The following is an 8,035-nucleotide window of genomic DNA, read 5'->3' as shown; positions in this document are numbered from 1 at the left end:
GCTTTAATTAGCTGAGTGTGATGGTGTACCCAGTACAATTTGAGACCCTGCCTCAAAAAATACATAGAACTATATCTATATATAAATTTATATGGTTTTCTGTGTTTTTTTTTTTTTTGTTTGAAGATGGAGTCTCACTCTGTCACCCAGTCGGGAGTGCAGTAGCGTGATCTCGGCTCACTGCAACCTCTGCCTCCTGGGTTCAAGCAATTCTCCTGCCTGAGCATTCCGAGTAGCTGGGATTACAGGTGCCTGCCACCACGCCCAGCTAATTTTTGTATTTAGTAGAGAAGGAGTTTCACTACGTTGGCCAGGCTGGTCTCAAACTCCTGACCTCAGGTGATATGCCCACCTCGGCTTTATTATTTGTCTTTTTCTTGAGATCCTAACCAAACTCCAGTATATGAGAAATCATCATCTTATAAATTGGTCTAGTGTACAAAGGAAAATATAGTGTCTGCTATATTTGGAGTTTGGTGGCATGATCATGACTCACTGCAGCCTCAATTTCCTGGGCCCAGGCAATCCTCCCACTTCAGCCCCACAAGTAGCTGGGACCACAGGCACATGTCACCACGCTGGCTAATTTTGCTTATGTTTTGTAGAGACAAAGTCTCACTCTGTTGCCCAGGCTGGTCTCAAATGCATAGGCTCAAGAAATCCTCCTGCCTTGGCCTTCCAAAGTGCTGGAATTACAGGCATGAACTGCTGCCTGTGAGTAATATTTGCTATTTATAAAACCTTAGGGACTCTCTTAGAACTCAGGAAAAGTAACATACCCTGTATATAGAGATTTAAACAATATGGATCAATGACCTAAATGTAGGAGCTAAAACTATAAAATTAGAAGAAAACATAGGAGCAAATCATGACTTGGATTTGGCAAAGTATTCTTAGATATGAAACACAAGTCATAAGCAACAAAAGAAAACGTAAGTGAGACTTCATCAAAATTAAAAACTTTTGTGCTGCAAAGGACACCATCAGTAAAATAAAAAGGCAACCCACCAAATGGAAGAAAACATTTACAAATTGTATATCTAAGGGACTTGTATCAATACTATATTAAGCTTAATAAAATGACAGAAATGTTTATTCAGATCAATTTTTAAAATGATCTGAATATCCATTTCTCCAGATGGCTACTAAGCACATGAATGAAAATATGTTCAACACCATTAGTCATCAGGGAAATGCACATCAACACCATGAGGTATCACTTCACACCCACTAGGATGGCTAGGATCAAGAAGACAGATAAGTGTTGGTGAGGATGTGGAAAAATTGGAACCTCATGCATTGCTGGTGGGAATGTAAAATGGTGCAGCCACTGTGAAACAGTCTGGCCATTCATCAAACAATTAAACCTAGAGTTACCATCTGACCAAGTATTTTCTACTCTTAGGTGTTTTCATTTCTCTTCTAAGAGAAATAAAATGTTTTGTTAGTGTTCACACAAAAATTTGTACAAAAATATGTATCGTAGCATTACTTATGATAGCCAAAAGGTGGAAACAACCCAAACAGAAACAAAATGTGATATATTTCTACAACAAAATAGTATTCAGTTATCAAAAAGAATAAAGTACTGATACACGCTACCACTTAAATGAGACTTGAAAACATACTAAGTTTAAAAAAGTCACAAATGTGTACATATTATATGATTCAATTCAGATGAGGCTCCAGAACAAGCCAATTTATAGATATAAAATGTGAATTCATTGTTGCTTAAGGCTAAGGGTGAGGAATTAGATGGGGATTGGGAGATATAGCTAAAAGATGAGAGTTTCTTTTTGAAGTAATCAAAATGTTCTAAAATTGACTGTGGTGATGGTTTCACATATCTGTGCATATCCTCAAAACTATTGAATCGTACACTTTAAATGGATGAATTGAATGTTATATGAATAATCTATCAATAAAACTATTTTATTTTTAAAGAAAATGCCTAGTTTGAAATAATAGGTGGTGAGAGGGGTGGATCTTCATCAGCACCAGAGGGATGGGCAACTTTTTGCTCTGTGCTCACCAAGGTTGTCCCAGCAAATAGGAGGGAGTATGCATAGCAGTTAGGTGTGCACTTTCTGGAGTCAACTGCTCGACTTTGAACATTGAAGCATTTTCTGTCATTTCCTAGCTGTGGCATCCTAGACCCATCATCTCCCTATCTCCCTTCTCTAAGTCTCAGTTTCCTCATCTTAGTAACAATAGCACATATAGCTGAGGATGTTGTGTGGAGTACGGGTTGATCAAGTCAGAAAATCCATGTGTCTGACAGAGCATAAGCACTTTATAATTATGGCATGGGGTTAGGGGTAGCTTAGTTGACATTCCTTTACCATCTCAAAGTATTTAGTCAGGGAGAACACTGCCTCAGCCCGTAGCTGCCCAAGTCACTCTAGCTGGAATTATTTGGGCTTTCTACCCGCCAGGATCTGTCCAACTTATTCCTCACTCAGTCCTGAACTACACAGTACTTTGTTTCAACAGTTTTAGCCCAGCAGGTCATAGAGTATGGAATGGATCTCACAACCATAGATTTGGCATCAGGTGTGCCCACATTGAAATCTAGAATCTAGAACTCTAGACACCCAAGTGTCCTTCTCAACTCCAGCTTTCTGCTAGATTACTTAGTCTTTATCACTGGACATTAGCCTTTTTGCTTGCTTGCCCTCAACCAAGGTTACCTATTGATACTACAGCCAGATCCTGAAGTGACCTTCTTGGATGTGCCCTCAGAATTCTCCTCTGAATATTGTTCTAGTACTTACCAACTAATCACTGGCATCTTGTTATAAGTGGACCAATTACATGGAGCCATACCCCTCTGCCCACCGAAATTAGGGTGCTCTGCTTCCTAGTCTTCTGCTGCCATATTCAAATGTCTGACCATCTACTCCATTTAAAAGAAATCCTGTCTGAAATTTAACCTAAGTGGCCAAATCTTCAGACCCAAATAATTAGAATGCCAGCAGTTCATTGAGTTGGACACAGTCGAGTAGAATACTAGCTGTATAAAGGACACAGCCTTCAGCCTGGTCAATTTCTTTGTATGAAATAAAGCTTCTTCCCTTCTGCCATGAATCAGCACCTGAGCCTCCAGCATGCATTGTGCTGAGCCCTAGATAGAAAGCGAATTAATAAAAGATGTTAAATATTCCCTTGGTTGTAAATAGGTCTTTCGATGGTTGGAAGACTGGGGAGTTGGGCAACTGTAAAATTCAACATGTGGGGCTTAACAGCTTCTCAGAGTAAAAGTCAACCCCTGGGTTTTTTTGTTGGTTTGCTTTCCTCTATTTTGTCTGTGCCCTAAGCAGTGAAAATCTGAAATGTCACAATTTTACTCTGGAATTGTGAAAGCTGCAAGTACTCCAACTAAAACATACCCAGGTTTAAATATTTTCTTTTTATTTTCCTCCTGTTTTCATAGAAGTTGAATAGAATTAGAAGACAAATTAGTCGTCAAAACAAACTCAAATCACTCCTGTAATCCCAGCACTTTGGGAGGCCGAGGCGGGCAGATCATGAGGTCAGGAGATCGAGACCATCCTGGCTAACATGGTGAAAACCCGTCTCTACTAAAAATACAAAAAAATTAGCTAGGCGTGGTGGCAGGCGCCTGTAATCCTAGCTACTCAGGAGGCTGAGACAGGAGAATGGCATCAACCCAGAAGGAGGAGCTTGCAGTGAGCCAAGATTGCGCCACTGCACTCCAGCCTGGCAACAGGGTGAGACTCTGTCTGAAAAAAGAAAAAAGACACATTACAAAGTCTTTTAAAGCAATCCCTCTGTTGTCCATTGACTCTTGGGGAAAGAAGTGCTCTAGTTTTTTTCTGCAACACTGGGCATGTAGTTTAGCAAGATCATTTACAAGTCAGTCAGTCAGTCAGTCTCTCTCTCTCTCTCTCTCTCTCTCTCTCTCTCTCTCTCTCTCTCTCTCTCTCTCTCCTTTCCTCTCCCTCTCTCTCCCTTCCTCTCCCTCTCTCTCCCTCTCCCTCTCTCCCTCTCCCTGTCTTCTCTTTCCCTCCCCATCCACCACCTTTCTTACTTTTACAAGATGAATGAGAGCTAAATTTTTTAAAATTTTCTGTGAGGTGTTGTCTAAAATCAGGATGCCAGTTTAAAGGGGCCAAATGCTTTTTAAAGGATGACTGGAGGAAGGAATAGTTTAATTTTCTAACTTGGAAGTCATTGATACTGACTCACAGGTCACTGAGATCCTTCTCTAACAAACCATAGAAATCAAGAAGTAGTTGTTTGTTTTTTCCCAATATTGGTAGATTAGAGGCATTCAGCATGCATCAGCCACTTGCAAATGTCAAGATAGTATATAAAGATCAAGTCTGTGAGCTTTAATTCAAGAAGCAAGTGGTAATCTACCAGAATCTTAAAGAACAACCCAGATCCCAGAGAAGAAAACACTGGCAAACAGCCCTCATGGTAGTGTCCAGCTGATAAAAGGACAGAAAAAAAGAAAAAAGAAAAAATCCTATCTGCATGAAAATAATTACAAAAATTAAGAAGTGCTAGCATCTCCAGATGAGAAGAAACCAGAGCAAGAATTCCAGCACCATGAAAAATCTGAAAGTAGTGATACTATCAAATGATTACAATAGCTCTCCAGCAATGGTCCATAGCCAAAATGGAAACACGGAAATGACAGATAAAGAATGTAAAGCATGGATTGCAAGGAAGCTCATTGAGATCCAAGGCAAGGTTGAAAATCAATACACCATTCTCCTGCCAGAATTACTGACCTGAACCTTCATGCAAAGGGTACAATCCCTAAACTGGAGTTGGGCAGTGGTGGGCTGGCACTCCCTTCTGACCTTTGGTGCAACAGCCTCAGAATCAGACACGGTCCAGAACTTGAAGGACTTAGAGGAATGGCTGCACACTGACTCCGAGGACATGGTCATGGCACTGATGCTGTTGCTAGGGGCTAGCACTGTGGCCTGTGTTGTACACAAATCCATGTTCACCATGGAAGGCAAACACAACCATCTTCTTCAATCATATCAGTGGCATGCAGCAGGACACTATCCTGGCCAAAGCCTTCATTTTAGGATCCCCTGGTCTTAGTATCCCATTAATGATGACATTCTGGCCAGACCTTGAAAAATTTCCTCCCTAACAGGCTCAAAAGACCTGCAGGTGGTGACCATATCTCTGTGAGTGGTGTCTCAACCCAACATTCAGGAGTTTCCTAGCATGCACAGTCACCTAGGGCTAGACAACAAAGAATGAGTGTTGCCATCCATTGTCAAAAAAGTGCTCAAGAGTGTGGTAAATTCAATGCCTCATAGCTGATTACCCAGTGGACCCAGGTATCCCTGTTGATTCAATGGGAGCTGCCAGAGAGGGCCAAGGACTTCAGTCTTGTCTTGGATGATGTAGCCATCACAGGGCTGAGCTTTAGCTAAGAGTACACAGCTACTGTAGAGGCCAAACAAGTGGTCCAGCAGGAGGCCCAGCAGGCCCAGTTCTTGGTAGAAAAAGCAAACCTAGAACACCAGCAAAAGATTGCCCAGGCCAAGTATGAAGCTGAGGCTGCTAAGATGCTTGGAGAAGCACTGAGCAAGAACGCTGGCTACATCAAAATTAACAAGATTAGGCAGCCCAGAACATCTCTAAGACAATCACATCACAGAATCACATCTGTTTCATTGATGACAATCTTGTGCCGAACCTACAGGACGAGACTTTCACCTGGGGAAATAATGGCATTCTCATTAAGGGTAAGAAATTAGCCTGGTAACCAAGAATTTTACCCCCAAAGAGAAAGTGAATCTGCTTCTCCAGTTTTTGAGAAGCCAGTTAGGAACCCAGCACAGCCCCACCCTGGCCCAGTATCATGTGAAAGTTTCTTATACCTGCAGCTATCCTCCCAACTCCTCCTGAATAAAGAAAGGCTAAACACCAGCCCTTTTTCTGTGAAATTACTTTTCTCCTCCCTTTGTTAGCCGGGAGTGTTGTAACAGTGTGTGATTTCTCAATGATTTCCTACAGTGTTGGTTCCTCCCTCAAGAATGGGAGGAGATAACCACTAACCTAAAAATTCTCAATAAATTTTTATTACTTAAAAAAAATATCAACACAAACAAACTTCTACAGCAATCCAGGAAATAGATAAACATCTTAAAAGAGAATCAATCAGAGTTTCTGGAATTGGAAAAACTCACTTAAGGAATGTCAAAATACAATTAAAAACTTTATCAATAGACTGGACCAAGCAGAAGAAAGAATTTCAGAGCTTAAAGACTGGTATTTTTAACCCAATCTAACAAAAATAAAGAAAACCTGATTTTCCATCCTGGCTAACGTGGTGAAACCCCATCTCTACTAAAAAAATACAAAAAATTAGCCAGGCGAGGTGGCGGGTGCCTGTAGTCCCGGCTACTCGGGAGGCTGAGGCAGGAGAATGGCGTAAACCCCGGAGGCGGAGTTTGCAGTGAGCTGAGATCTGGCCACTGCACTCCAGCCTGGGCGACAGAGCGAGACTCTGTCTCAAAAAAAAAAGAAAATCTGATTTTAAAAATGAGCAAAGTCTTTGAGAAATATGGTATTATGTAAAGTGACCAAACCTATGAATAATTGGCATTCCTGCGAAAGAAAGAGTAAAACTAAACAACCTAGAAAATGTATTTGAGAAATTAATTTAAGAAAACTTCCCTAATCAAGATCTGCTGGCAAGATGGCTGAATAGGAATAGCTCCAGTCTGCAGGTCCCAGCAAGACTAACACAGAAGGCAGGTGATTTCTGCATTTCCAACTGAGGTTGCCTGTTCATCTCATTGGGACTGGTTAGGCGGTGGGTGCAGCTCACAGAGGGTGAGCAGAAGCAGGGTGGGGCATTGCCTCAGTGGGGAAGTACAGGGAGCAGGGTGGGGGGCCTCCCTTTCCCAGCCAAGGGAAGCCATGAGGGACTGTGCTATCCAACCCAGATAATATGCTTTTCCTTTGGTTTTTGCAATCCGCATACCAGGAGATTCCCTCACATGTCTACATCACCAGGGCTCTGGGTTTCAAGCACAAAACTGGGTGGCTGTTTGGGCAGACACCAAGCTAGGTGCAGGAGGCAGGAGGTTTTTTTGTACCTCAGTGGCACCTGGAACCCCAGTGAGACAGAACCGTTCAGAACCGTTTACTCTCCTGGAAAGGGGGTTGAAGCCAGAAAGCCAAGTGGTCTCACTCAGCAGGTCCCGCTCTCACAGAGCTCAGCAAGCTAGCAACCACTGGCTCGAAATTCTCTCGCTGCCAGCCCAGCAGTCTGAAGTGGACCTACGATGCTTGAGCTTGGTCGGGGGAAGGGTGTCCGCAATTACTGAGGCCTGAGTAGGCGGTTTTCCCCTGACCGTACTAAAAAGGCCTCGAAGTTCAGAATGGGCAGAACTCAACACAGTGCAGCAAAGCAGCTGTGGCCAGACTGCCTCTCTAGATTCCTCTTCACTGGGCAGGACATCTCTGAAAGAAAGGCAGCAGCCCCAGCCAGGGGCTTATAGATAAAACTCCCACCTCACGGGGACAGAGCCCCTGGGGGAGGGGGCAGCTGTTGGTGCAGCTTCAGCGACTTAAACGCTCCTGCCTGCCAGCTCTGAAGAGAGCAGTGGATCCTGACAAGGAGGCTACTACCAGGACAGCACTCTAGCTCTGCTGAAGAACAGACTGCCTCCTCAAGTGGGTCCCTGTCCGCTGTGCCTCCTGGCTTGGAAAGACCTCCTGAAAGGGGTTGACAGAAACCTCATACAGGAGAGCTCTGGCTGGCATCAGGCTGGTGCCCCTCTGGGACGAAGCTTCCAGAGTAAAAAGCAGGCAGCAATCTTTGCTGTTCTGCAGCCTCCACTAGTACCCAGACAAACAGGGTCTGGAGTGGACCTCCAGCAAACTACAGCAGACCTGCAGAAGAGGTGCCTGACTGTTGGAAGAAAAACTAACACAGAAAGCAATAACATCAATAAAAAGGACCCACACGCAGAAACCCCATCCAAAGGTCATCAACCTCAAAGATCAGAGGTAGATAAATCCACTAATA

At 43.2% G+C, this 8,035-nt stretch overlaps 1 pseudogene; it reads left to right on the top strand.

Moving 5' to 3' along the window:
- The first annotated feature begins 4,914 nt into the window (after nucleotides 1-4,914).
- LOC105501835 lies at nucleotides 4,915-5,761 on the top strand (annotated as a pseudogene).
- The last annotated feature ends 2,274 nt before the right edge of the window (nucleotides 5,762-8,035 follow it).

Source organism: Colobus angolensis, unplaced genomic scaffold (genome assembly GCF_000951035.1).
Source record: "Colobus angolensis palliatus isolate OR3802 unplaced genomic scaffold, Cang.pa_1.0 Scaffold75, whole genome shotgun sequence".
NCBI lineage: Eukaryota > Metazoa > Chordata > Mammalia > Primates > Cercopithecidae > Colobus > Colobus angolensis.
Note: the sequence above shows the minus strand (reverse complement) of the source record. Positions and strands in the feature narration are given on the sequence as shown.